Source organism: Columba livia, chromosome 8 (genome assembly GCF_036013475.1).
Source record: "Columba livia isolate bColLiv1 breed racing homer chromosome 8, bColLiv1.pat.W.v2, whole genome shotgun sequence".
Classification (NCBI taxonomy): domain Eukaryota; kingdom Metazoa; phylum Chordata; class Aves; order Columbiformes; family Columbidae; genus Columba; species Columba livia.
Window position 1 is genome coordinate 8,010,075 of NC_088609.1, and position 13,998 is coordinate 8,024,072.

Here is a 13,998-nt window from a genome sequence, read left to right on the forward strand (position 1 = left end):
GTTCCCTGGATGCCCATCAGCAAAGAAACCACCCAGATGTGCTCTGGAGAGCAGTGATGGCTGGACAAGGCAGCCTGGTTGGAATAACAAGGGGTTTTGGCCACCCAGTCTGCAGCGAGACAAAAGAAGATGCTTGCAAGTGTTTCTTTCCTCTTTGGGCAGATGACCAGCTTGACCAAAGAGGACTTTCCAGAAGCAATGGAGACCATAGAATCATTTTGGTTGGAAGAATCCCTCAAGATCATCAAGTCCAGCTGTTAACCTAACATTGTCACTAAACCTTGTCCTAAGAATGTCGGGTGCTGAGAGCTCTGGCTATGCCCTGTGTCACCTGCTTTTTTTCGTGGGACACAGAAAGTCATTACAGCTTTTGGCCTCTTGAACTCCAGCCCTTAAGCTTCCAGCTGCCAGTCGTTGCCTGGGAAAGGAGCCAAGACCCATGTTTCTATTTTATAACCGTTATTGCTATCAATTTTCCTCACCTTACTCCAGAGCATAGTAAATGGCTTCAAGGAAAAAGCCTTGTTCACAGTAGGTCTCCCCTCTCCATTTAGACATAATTTAAAGGCTCCAGACAGAAGTTGTTTCCATAGTGCTTGATCATCCCACCTGGGAAGCTGGGCACTGTCCAACACTTGCCAAAAGCTGTCACCCCCCTGCTGCTGAGCCCTGTGGCCTCTGCTTGAGTTGGCCATGGGACTTTAAAACAGGCAAAGAAGGAATCGGGAGGAATGCTGTTTTATTTGCTGGAGTTCTGCAAACAATTAATATGGTCTTGTCCTTTGGATGAACCTGGTTTGATAAGGATCCTATTAATATTCCAATGATTCCTCAAGAACAGAAAGTTGAATGCAAGTGAGCAATCCAACTCTTGGCTGCTTGGTGCCTGCAAGGGAAATGCATCTGCAGGCTCAGACCCCTGGGAAAAGAGAGATGCTCCAAGCTTTCAAGGCTCTTCTGCACAAATCCGGTGGCACATGAGAAATACCCTTTAAATTAGGTGTGAGGGACAGGAAAAGTGGCAGAGAATCACTCCTATATAATGTGACACAAGGTCATTTCATACAGCAGCTCTCCTGCAACTGCTTTCCCCCCAAAAGAGCTATTAAGCCCCAAACCCAGAGCTATGTGTTTGTGCAGAGCTGCTGTATGGGTTCATTAGTTGGTTGATAAGCACTGGAGTAGGATGTGGCTAAAGGGACAATCTTAATTTCAGAGGACACACAGGAATAGAAATATAACCACAGGTCTGCTCTGAGATGAATGGAATAAAACTTGCAGATTTCTTTATACACAAATTACAGTACTGAATAATGCAGACAGCCTAATACCCAATTCTGTGGCTTATTAAAATCACAGGGAAGCTGATCCTCTCTGCACACAGGTCCACAGGGATAAACTGTATTTCACTGCTTTGTGGTGGGGTTCAAATGCTATAGGGATGCACAGAAAGCTTCTGAGCACAGCAAGTCTCCAGTAAACACGAAGGTAGCTTTATCTGCAGTATATCAACCTTCTTTTTTCTTAAATACTAATTCTGACTCGAAGATAAATACATAACCCACATGGAAAGAGGTGTTCCTCCCTAGGAAAGGAACTGTAAACCCAGGTTCCCATGCACAAGCTAGGAAGAACAGAAACACAGCTAGCTTTGTGTTGAAAAACTTTTCCCCCTGAAAAGGGGAACTGAGTGGATTCAGTGAGTTGCTTAAACATATGCTTTGCTAAACTTCTGGTTCATCAAGGAACAAGGATCAAAGGAATATGCTGCCTATTGCACACAAGAACCACAACACAGATATAAGCAAACAGAGCTGCTCTGCTGAAGCTTTGGGTGATCCTGAAGATCTGGGGAATACAGGTTAGCTCTATTTAAATCAACACAGTTGCTCCTACGATACCCATCCTTTCCCTAGCACCTGCTTTTGCTTCTAACCACTTTTATTGCTTCCTTTCCCAGTGACTTGCTGCCCTAACAGATTCAGCACTGTTAGAAATGCTCACATCTTCAGATTAAAATGCAATTTTGCTCTGAAGAGCGGCTGTGGAAGTGTTGCGGGTGATTTGATCTCAATGACCTGCAGAAACTGAGCCCACGGCTGCACCACAGAATCACGGAATAGTTTGGATTGGAAGGGACCTTTTGAAGCTCATCTAGTCCAACCCTCTGCAATAAACAGGGACATCTTCAACCAGATCATGTGCTACCAAGGAATAAAAGGGGACAGTGTCACCAGAGCAAGTGGTTGTTGCTCAAGTTTAATTGGGTCTTTTCCCCATAGACACTGTATGATGTTTCTCTAAGATGGACTGCACTTGGAGATGAACATGATAGTCGAAGAAAATTAATAAATCCAAAAGAAGAATTAGCAAGGTATAGGCAAAATGAGAACGTTTTGCAGTCTTTATTGCCTAAAGTCATGTCTTTGCTTCTGGTTTGCAGGAATCCCTGATATTTTTGCAAAGGCTTATTTGAGCTCAGTAAAAGGAAAGTATTGCTGGACTCAGGCTCCTTTAGGCCAAACTGTTCTCTCACTGCAAAGTGCCACCCCCTCTCACTTCTGCATGGTTATACAAACATACACGACAGCTCTCCGGGTTTTTAACCACCCTATTAACTTCTAGGTAGGTCTTCACAAGCACAGTCCTTCCTAGACACCATCTGATTTCACAAGTGCTGGGAACTTTTAAAACAACTCCTAGAAATCAGGTAATATGCACTTGAACCAAGCAATGACAAATCAGCTGTGGGGGGAAAAATGCATGCCTGGAGCTCATCCCGTGGTTGAGGGGGAGGCAGAAAGCCAACACTGGTCCCAGCGGTGAGGATGCTGTTGGGAGGGCAGCCCGGCACAGCCCGGTGCCTCCAATCACCCCTCCAGCAGCTCGCGTTGCTATGGCCCTCAAGTCTGAACCTCTGGAAATTAGGTAAAAGGTCTGAACACTAAGCTTTATATTTTCTTCTCCTCCCCCTACGCAGCGGTGCCCCTTGCCTAGCACAATCCCTCTTCCTGCTGAGGTCTAGGAGGAAAGCAGCCGGGATGAAGAATTAACTCTCACAGTCCCAGGGGCTTTCCAAAATGGGAGCAACAACCTGCGGTGCAAACAGCATCGCAGGGAAGGGGGAGATGTATGAGCTGGTTTTGATTCCCCACCTGCCCTGCAGAATGAACCAGAGAAAAAACATGCCTACAGATTGATGCATCCTTTCCTACCCCTAAAAAGGGAGATGGATTTTAAATGGGTTTCATGCTGGTGGAACAAGCTGCTTGGAGATCCCAGGGAATGGGAATTTTCCATCCCTGGGGTAGAATTTGGCATTTCTAAGGGCGCGTTCTAGACCTGGAGGGACTCATCTCCTCCCTTTCCAGAGCGAAGCATACAGTCCTGACACCCGTGTACACGAGCCTTCCCTTCAGCCCAGTGTGGGGGTGGCCCTGCAGGGGTCGGTTTGTCACAGAAGGGAGCAAAGACATCTCTGCCCAAAGTCAGAGATTAGAGGCAGCGCTGAGCTGGCAACATGCCTCCCTGCCTACCATAACCCCCCACATAGATGCTTGCCCCATCCCCAGAGGCAGCCTGTCTACACGGGCATGTCTGCACCCCCTATTACACAGCGGTACCTCGATAGGCCACCCATCCCACTATAAGCATCTCAGCTGCATCGAGGTGGGCTAGGAGGGAAGGTGCTGGCCTCATTGGTAATGTCAAGCATTACCCCATCTGAACCTCGTTAGGCTGCTACATCTCTAGGTGAGAGAGATCTACCATGAAATTTCAGCTCTGGGAAGCTGGTGGCTGCTCAGCCAGCCTTCCCCAAACCTCTGGTATCAGTACCGAGCCAGGCACCTGGCAGGCACAGGGCCAGGCAGCTCTGCAGGGCAGGGGAACCTTCACAAAGGCACCTTTGTTCCTCCTGCCTGCTGCTGCTGCTTCACCCTGGTGTGACACCTACAGAAGGTGGAGTCATCTTTCCACAGAAAACCCCCAGTAGCATTTTCCCGGATGCTGAGTTGCTGCAGCAGGATCAGGTTCATCACCTCCCCGCTTTTCCCAGACATCACCCCAGGAGCAGAGCAGAGGAGCCAGGATTTGGCCACTGTCTGCCTGACCAGGTGTTTGCAGTAATCCTTCCTGGAGCAGATCCCCATCCCTGCCTGTCTTCCCAAGAGCCAGGTCACCTCCCACCCAGTACACCCCCTCCCCAGCACCGAGGGGTGGAAAGATAGGAAAAGCACCATACACATTTTATCTCCTTTCTTTGAGCCTTGTTTACATACGGAAAATTAAGACGGATAAACTACAGGTGTCAAGTTCTTAAAGTTAGTAGGGAAAGGAGTTATCTTCTAGCAAGACAGCTAGGAAAACCCCAAAAAGATGCTGACCCAAATCCATCTTAGGTCTGAACAAGAAGCCTTCAAACCAAGAACAGACCAGGAGCAAAGCTAGTCCACATACTTAGTTTTAAGCTGGCTACATCTCTGCTTATACATTTTGTGTTTTCTTTCCCTTGTGCCAGCGGGTTGCCTGTTTTTCTCCCAGCAATCCACTGCATCTGAGAGAAGAGTCATGTCCCCTGACAAACCAGCCCAGCAGCCATGACAACACCACTACTGCTCGGAAAGCACAATCCATCTTCCTGCAGATGATCTCATTGAGAAATAAATCTCCGTTTGGCACAACAGCTAGATTAAGCTGCAGCAAAATAAAACCACTTTTAGAGTATCATCATGTTCTTTGTTCACCTTCTCAACTCCCTTAGAAAAAAAGCCCACTCTGGGAAAAAGGAAAGCCCTTGGATATTGAACATCTGCAGCTCCTAAGAAACATCAGCTGGGGGCACTGAAAAGGAAAGTAGATGCCCATCAGTGGGGGACTTTTCTGCCTGGGACTTGCTTGGCTGCTCTCAGCACCATCAGGTGGTTTGGAACCTGAGAGCTGGGATGGAAGCTCATGCCTGCCCACCAGAACAAGTTCCTGGCCATGGCCATCCCTGCCCCATGCCTGGGACAGCAGCAGGACCCAACTTGGGACCCAGCAGGGTCATGCACTGTGTGGCTGTTTGATCCCAGGCTGCGCTGGAAGGTGGCAATAACCATCATTGTCCTTGCAAACTGCCTTTGATCTCAATGTATTTGTGGAGCTAAGAAGTGTGCCCTATGCCTCACTTTTGCTTTTAAATACAAAGCAGCTTTGCAGAGCAGTGTTCTGCTATGGCGCCTGAGAAATAACACCGGACCCAAAACACCAAAAAACAAAGGACATGGTCTCGCTAGGGCACAATTTACCTTGGGAAGGCTGATTTCTACCCAAAGCTGTAAACGGCTGCAGGGGGATGCCTGGGGCTCAGCCCACCCCACACACAGCTGGGCGTGAGGAGGAGATGGTTGCTGTCAACCTACAGATGTGTGGTCAGGAGAAGCTGGAGAAAGGGCTGAGTGCCGTGTGCTAGCGTGGGTTAAAACCACAGCCTACAGCCGGCTGCTCACATAGGAACACTCCAGCAGTGGGCAAGAAACTCCATCCCAGCGTCCTCTCTTCCCCAGCCTCCCCACCAAGTTAATCATTCCATTGCTCCTGCTGATAACAGACCACAGAAACAAGCTTGTCCTTTGCCTGCTTCATTACTTGCTGGCTCCCCATCCTCCTCCTCCTCTGGGAACCTCCTTGCACCCAGCCACCCCCACGGGGACCCACAGCTGGGACTGGGCTGGCCGCTGTGTGAGCATCCCGCAAGCCCTGGGACCAAGGAAGGCAGGAGGTTGAACTGGGAGCTTGCCCAGCAGGCTGGTAGATCAGGCTGGTGGCTCTGCCCTAGGGCAGAAACAGGCGCCGTGGCTCACTGTGACCAACACCGGGGACTTGGCTGCTCAGGGAGGTAACCCAGCCCCTTGCCCAAATTCCACTCCACTTCCACCGATGCAGCAGCCTTGACAGAGGCCAGGCTGCAATTCAGGGCACACCATCCCACCTGCAGTGCCATGCAGGGACAGCCAAGCACAGCATCCTTTAGCCTCTGACTCCACCAGCCGTGCTACGTGCTGGGAGGCAATTAAATTGCATCTCACTTCCCCCTAGGGCGAGAAAAAACAATATTCCTCCCTGCCTCTGCAAGAGGAAAGAGATGGGAAGGATGCAGGGTGGAGTAAAAATTAATGAGGTGTCTTCCCCTCTTTCAATTCTCTCTTGCCACATAGGGTTTAATGGTTGGAAAGCAAGCTGAGATCAGCAGATATCAACAGCACTGGAAAAGCACACCCATGCAAATGAGTCCTGAGCCCAGCATACCCAACCAAATGAGATGGCACAGAAATGTGCAATAAAATAAACCCTGCACAGCTCCTAGTAGAGATAAACCAAGTCAGGCAGAAAAAGCCATCCGTGGGCATGATTTATTCAGTGCCTTCCTCTCACCCTTGCTGCTCCCATCACTGCTGTTTCCACTTGCCACTGCATTGAGGACACATCTGTGCTGCTCCAGAGGAGCAACCTCAGTCCTTGCTGACACAGCAAGCAGGATCTATTCAGCACAGTGACTGGGACAGCTGGGACAGAGACGCTTGTTCTTTCAATGAGGGGCAGAGTGAGGTACAAAGCAGAGAAAAAGCTCTGATGGTAGCATGAGGATGGACACAGTGCCTCTGTCAGCAAAGGTCCCCATGATTCCTCAGGACTAAGAGCCAAATCTCTGAACAGAACAGGAAAGGGCTCTAACAATGACATGGGTGCAACAACAACAACATAAAAATTAAAAAATAAATAAAAATAAAAAAATCAGGGTTTCTTTACTGAGTGAGGTTGCACATTTCCTCATTACTAGACTATAACAAATGGCCCAAAGGAAAAACTAAATTAAAAAAAAAAAAAAAAGACAAACCAAGAAAACCTACCTCTCATCTCTCTCATCTGAGCATGCTCCTTCCCCTCCAGTTCCTCCCAGCCTTCTCCAGTCCCTCACCTCCTTCCCATCCCACTTCCACGCTGAGCTACCCATCGATGGGCAGAGCAGAGGGGTGGAAGGGATGAGCTGAGCATCTAGAGAAGACACTGTTTTAATGAATCCAGCACACAGAGCAGCTGGGGTGCCTGGGATGTCTTGGGGGTCAGCAGCACCAAGGCAGGTCCCTGCAGGCAGCAGTGCCAGAGGAGCCACTCCTGCTCATGCCAGGGAGATGGGCCAGCAGTGCCCACAGCCACATTTGCTCCTGCTTTCTGTGCCACTGATGTTCAAAACGAGCTGTTCCCAAGCCCGAAGGAAGGGCTGGCACCTGCCCCGTGGTACCTGGCAGCAGGAGGCACTGTGCATCCCACTGGACAAGTACACAGTGACACGGATGCTTCCCAGAAGGGCTGGATGTTTTGGCAGGGCTGGTGCTCTGGTCTTGCAGCACACAGGAGCAGAGTGGAGCAACACACACATACACAGCTCCAGGTGCTCCAAACACAGAAGAGTATTTTTTGGGTTTGGGTTTATTTTTTTTGCATGCTTCAGACGAGGACTATCCAACAGCAAGTGCTCAGAGACCTCCCCACACAACCAAAATCCTGTCTGGCAGTAGCCACTGCTCATCCTCCTCCTCCATCAGACACCACTAACAGCACACATAACTATTTCACCTCTACAAAGAACATTTCTCCTCTCCTCAAAAATCCCTCAAAGCCTTGGTCTAGGAGCTTAGTTCAAAGCTGGTATAAAGCAGTTCAGAATTACACTTATTTCCACCAGCTAGAGACCTGGCACAACTTTGCTAAGAACCCTTGGTCTCCTCCCAGAGAGCTGCCAGCTAGTTGAAATACAGCTGCTGCTTCAATAGCGCACAGAATAAAAGGCCTGACATTATTCACAGAAAAAAAGAGACAAGTATTGCAGCATTTTCATGTGAGCAGCTTCCAGTGGCTGGATAGGAGGGGGAGGCAAGCAGGGGGAGCTGCTGGGTGTCAGAGAGCTCTTCCGGCTAAGCTGTCACAAGCTCGCACCCAAGATGTCCCATGGGTCACACTGTTTGCATGGACACCCTGGGAGTGATCCAGCTCAGCTACAGCCCGTTAGAAACCCATTCACCCTGGTCTTGCATGTGCTCTGCAGAACCCACAGGGCATCACTGCCTTTCCCCCACCACAACCTTCACAAAGAGATGTCCATTTTACCGAGACCAGATCTTCCAGCAGAAGCTCCCATCTTCCATGCTTCAGGACCTTCTCAGGAGCTTCTGGGTAAGCACCAGCTTACCCAGCAAGCCCAGACTCTGTGCTCCCTCCCTCCACATGAAAATAGAGACCCATTGACCAAGATGAAACACATTATTCTGACCAGAACACTTCCATGGTGCAGACGGCCAGCATGCCACAAACCTTTAGGATGCTCTTTGGTCCCAAACCACCATCCATGGAGTGTCCCTGGCTCCTGGTATGTGGGTCACAGCCCCAAAATGATGCAGAAGACAGCCCTGCCAGAGACCACCTCCTTCCTCAGCCAGCTTCACAGACAGCTTTCTTCATCCTAGAGTGATCACAGATAAAAAGCTTACACACCAAAGCATTCTCTTAATGAAATGCTTACTCATAGGTCTCCAGCCCACAGTGACAGTGTCACCCACTGAGCACTGGCACGATTATGTGCCAGCAGGGAAGGCATCCATATTATAGGGAAAGTGTTTTAAAGAGCGGATGGAGATCTTGCCAGGAGAGCCAACCACAAGGAGAGCTGGAAAAAATGGAGCCAGTTAATCACCCTGCATGTGTTATCTGTCTGGGTGGAAAACAGGCTGAAAATATCTTGTATTTCAGAGCAAGCGCATAGTTTTCGGTGATGCAGCCAGCTGAAGCCCTGGCCTCTAAGTTTCAGAGACAGGCTAAGCCCAGCTCTAAGCCCAGCTGTTCCGAGGCAGCTTCCTAAATGGAAACGGCATCCAGACAGCATAGCCCTGGGCACGGCTGTTCCCACCTCAGACTTGGTGGCTTGCTCAGGATCCCCTAAACACAGAGAGGTGTTGAACAGATTGTTTTTTGTGGTCGAAGCAAATGTTGATCCTAGCACTTTACCAAATACCTGCTGGCCAGCGTGCTTTCCAGAATCCTACAAGTTCAGCTCAGTAGGGGAGAAGGATCCTATTAATTGTCTCTCCCAGTATTTTAGGCATTTTGGCCAAGCTCCGGCTCAGGACAGAAGCAGCTGGGCAATTCAGCCAGCTGCTCAGCACCTCCATCAGCCATGCGGAAGGGCTTGAGCCACCCAGCTTTGTGATGAGAAAAAACAGCCCAAACCTGTATCTGTTTAATAATTCTCATTTTAACAGCATGTTTGGCACTGGGGAAAGCTGCCAGCAAAAACTGTGGAGTCTAGTGCCTCATCCACCCACGGAACATGAAAACACACAGCCAGGCATTGCTGCTGTCAGCTTCATCTCAAACATGAGCGGAGAAAAAGGACCTTTCCTTCTGAACCCACCCGGGCCACACCCAGCCAAATGGGGTGTTGGAGATCATCAGTTCTACTGGGGAACCAACCAGCACCCTGCCGAGCACCCATTGCTGTCCTGCACCCTACACCCAGCCAGGCTGGTGCCACAGAACACCTGGGGTGCAGGATCCCAAGGGCTCCCCCAGATCTTTGATGGTCACATCCTGTGGACATGGCACCCTGGGAAGGCAGTCAGTGGTGACACAGATGGAGAAGCTGTTGGCACTGACATGGTCTTCCCCAGGTTCTACAGTCTACCTGCTCACCATGACAGCCTGGCAACCCACCTTTGCTGCTGTGTTTTTTGGGGCTAGAATTGTAGAAGTCTCCACTTCCATTTTTCTCCAGCATCCCCAGCTGGAGCGAGTGCAACTTAAGTCACAGAGCACAGAGAGTTCAACAAACAAGTGTTGGAGAGGAACGTCCCCAGGTGTGGTGTGCATGCCTGGGCCAACCCTCCTAGCAGCCAAGAAAGGGCTTGCTAAGAGGAGTCATGGCCACAACCTGTTGACAAAAGGAAAGCAGGACAAACAAACTGGCTCCACCTGGGGCAAGGGATTAGAAACCTCGGCACAGCCCTCTGATTCCTCCCAGCAAACCGACCGTGGCTGGAGGCAGGGATTAAATCCAGTGGCAGAGGAATGCGGCTCCTTCCCGCTGCGGAGTCCAAGTTGGCACCGCATCCCCACTCAAGACGCAGCTTACATAATGTAGCTTATGAAAGCAAAATAACCCAGCCATGCCAGCCTGTGGGCAGGCCAGGATGGAAGAAAAAGATGATTTTTTGGCCGAGGTAAAGCCTAGCTGCCCCTCTGCACTGCTACCCCAGAAGTGTTGCACCATGTCACCAGGGATGGGAGGAAAGGAGCAGCAAGGGAGAAGGCGTGGGACAGGCTGGGTCCTCCTACAAGACTGTGAAGAGCTGCAGCCCTGGTGCTCATTCAGAATTCACAGAACATTGATTTTCCCCCCCCAGACTCCCCCTCCACCCCTGAGTTTCTCCCCAAACAGACAGGTTCCTGTTGAGGTCAAGCCATGCATGCTCTGCATGCAAGGCCACCACAGGTTTGGGGGGACTAACTCACAAGAAGCACCCAGCCCCAGATCTCATTCCTTCCAAATGCAGGCCAGACACCTCCAGGAGCAGCTGGGAGAGGCTCTGATCCACACCATCTCCCACTGGGGATGGAGATCCTGGAGGCACTTCAGTGCAGAGAGCAGCAGGGCTGGGCACATCCTCATGCAAGGTCATTGCACCCGAGTCAGGGACAGTCCCAAAACACCCGGCACTGGCTCAGAGCAGAGTCACAAGGAGCAAACTGAGATCATAATTTCTTCATGAACCAGGCAATTAACAAGTGACACATTTAGGCATCCAGATGGGTGACTGATATCTGCCATAATCTACATGACCTCAGGAACAGCTATTTGTCTCTCCATAATGCAAATCCTGCAGACAGACTGGCTCCTTTATCAGCAAGCAAAGAGAGTCGGGACACAATTCCAAAGCTGCAACAGCCAGAATGGTGCAAACGGGCACTGCACACAGGTGGTCAGCCCCAGCTGAAGAGCCAGGAGAACCCCTTGTAGGTGGAGGACCCACTCAGGAGCCACTTCAGTCCTGACCCTGCATCCAGCTGGCCAGGGAAGCCAGGCAGACCTATGGAGATCTTCCCTTTCAAGAGCTTCCACTTATTTCCTAAGTGACTGTCCTCAGTTTAATCAGTAACTGAACAAGTGGGATGAAATCCTGGCTCAGCTAAGGCCAAATTACCAACATCCATGATGGAAGGATTCCCCTCCTGACTCCACCAGCCTTCTCATCCAGGTCACACAAGAAACTATTATACCAACCAGCCCCACTTGACCTGTTCCCTGTGGGTTGGTCTCCAGCACCTTTCCAGAGCAAGCTGTAGCCACCTTCAAGAGGACAAAGGACCTCCAGCCCCTCTTCTACATCTCTGCACCAGTTCACAACACAGCTGATGAACAGCAAGCGCAGTTCTCAGCCAGGACTTCTCTGAACACCACACCGGAGGAGATGCTGGACCTCCAGGAGACACTTGAAGGGAACAAAGCGGGGCTGCTCTTGTAACACAAGATCTTGCAGAGCTCGGCAAATCACCCCCTCAGCACTCTGTGTCTGGTTCCCTCCCTGGGACCATCCCTTCCCGTCCTCCGCAGACAGAAATGGGCCAATATCAACATCCCAGGAAAAGAGAAAAACACAGACTCAGAGAAATTAAAACAATTTTGCCTCTCCCCCCCAGGTAATGGCATGCAAAAGACAGCTCAGCAAAACCGTACCCACCTAAGACTGGCTGATTTCTGCTCCACAAGCCACATTCCAGAAGGGAGAGGTGGTCACCGCCAGGGCTGGAGGCTTCCGAAGGATGTGAGCGCTGACCTACCAAAAAGGGTCCATCTAGGAAGATCAAGGAGAACTAAAAAACCCACAGAAAAAAATAAGAAAAGTGGTATGTGAGTACTGGAGCAGCACCAGGACACTCAAAGGGAGAAAGTATGGAAGAAACCCAACCAGACACACCTGATTCTTCAGGCTTTTCAGGAAAAGTCCTCATGTCCTCGCCATAATTGGGCTGGCACAACCCCATGGTAAAAGATGCTGCAAGTGTGATCTTGATTAACTCATCTGCTGCAGGCTATATTTGAAGGGAGCTGTGGCTAATCGTATTTTGACTGCCTTAAAATTCAGTTACGGGGAAAAAACATGGCCTGTGAGCAGATATATTAATCATTTTGGAGCAGCCTTGTTTCCTAAGCTGGTGTTTGATTAAAAGGGAGCACAACCAACAGGCACTTCAAAAAGCTGGTGCTATTTTTGATTGCTTCATTCAGAGCAGTTCCTGATGCTCTGATGTGCCTAGCAAACCCTTTGGGGTTGATACTTGCATTTTCTTGTATTCAGTGAACATTTCCATATCATTATTCACGTTTTAAGGATATGTGAGTAAACAGAAAAAAGGGATTTGCTCCTTCCTGAGAGGCTAAGATTAAAAGCCAAAATGTTTTACACATACATAAGCAGTAAATTCAGCTTCTGAAGGTTTTGGGCTCAATTTGAAGAGCTCCACAGCCTCAAGAGGAGGCCTTTCCATGCTGCATAGCTGGGAAATGGTGTTTAGGTAACTGCAAAGCAGATGCAGCAAGGAGCCTTTAGGCAAAAAAGTCAGGAAAAAAAATGTCTAGAGGAAAGGAGGGATTATTTTTCCTTCTAATTCATTATCATATTTTTTTAACATATCTTTTCAATAATTATCTGAGAAGCCATTTTGCAGCACAGTGTTGTTTCAATCTTGTTTTCAGTTGGGTAATTGTGAAGCAAGTGGGTAAATGCTTTCTCAGCTGAGAACAAGAGGAATCATTAAGCATCAAGCTCCTGTCCTAAACTGATGTTCAGTGCAGCTGGAGGAGCAAAGGACTGACACTTATTCCCGTTATCACCCTGATGGGCATGTCTTGTCCCTCCTTCTGTGCAAATGCCCTTACATAAATTTCCTTAATTTAGGCATAATCCTTTTGTTTTTATTTTCCTTTGCAACATGTACTCAGAAGGCAGAAAGAACAGTAGCTATCGCCCCTGCACCCAAATTTAGCAGAAAACCCCAATATTTCTGGGCTCTGGAGTTACTCCAGAGCACCACAGGTTCCTTCTGGCTCCAGCCCAGAGGACCAGGGTCCTCATGGCCATGTCGCAATCGGAGGAAAGGACATAGTGTCCACTTCTGCTCCTGTGACACTCCACACGGGCACAGAAAGGGTAATTTTGGGATCACAGTGTGAAAAGTGCCGTCTTGAACATTACCCAGAAGGGAGATGCAAAAGACCACTTGGTCTACCCCAGTGTGACAGCAGGGACAGTCTCATCAGCCCAGCAGGATGCTTGTGTGTGGCTAATCCATATTTAAAGATGGGAATGAAGAAAGTATCTCCTGGAGAGCTGGGAAGCAGCACCAAAAGCTAAATAAAGGACCGTGTGAACAACACATTTCTACTACCTTGCTTACTTTTCTGAATGTCTGGTTTTATACCAAAGGTGGATGAGCAGCATTTTTTCCACATCGAGAATAGGAAAGGGTCCTCCTCCACAAACCCCCTTTTTGTGAAGTTTCCTGGAATTTTATTTTCTGTGGGATTTCTACATGCTGTAGAATTTCTGTGGAGAAGGCTGAAGAGATGCACAAACCCCTGTTCTTACCCCATAGCCCTCCCTATGGACACCCACAAGCTCATACAGAGAGAACCCCAAATTCCAGTCACAGCTAGACCATCCACCACCGGAGAATCAACAATCAGCTACAAAAACCATACATACAAGGAAACAAACCAATCACCACCACAAACCTGGAGAGCCCACAGGGATTGCAAGACCCCTGTCCCCGCAAAAAATCTCAACCCACTAAAGAAAAGCCAAAGCCTACCCACTATCAGGGTAAAATTCCCTTCAGAAGGTGAAGGCAATGCACGTACAAGAGGAGCTGCCAGGAAGAATCACAGAAAGGAGGCAGAAGTCAGAA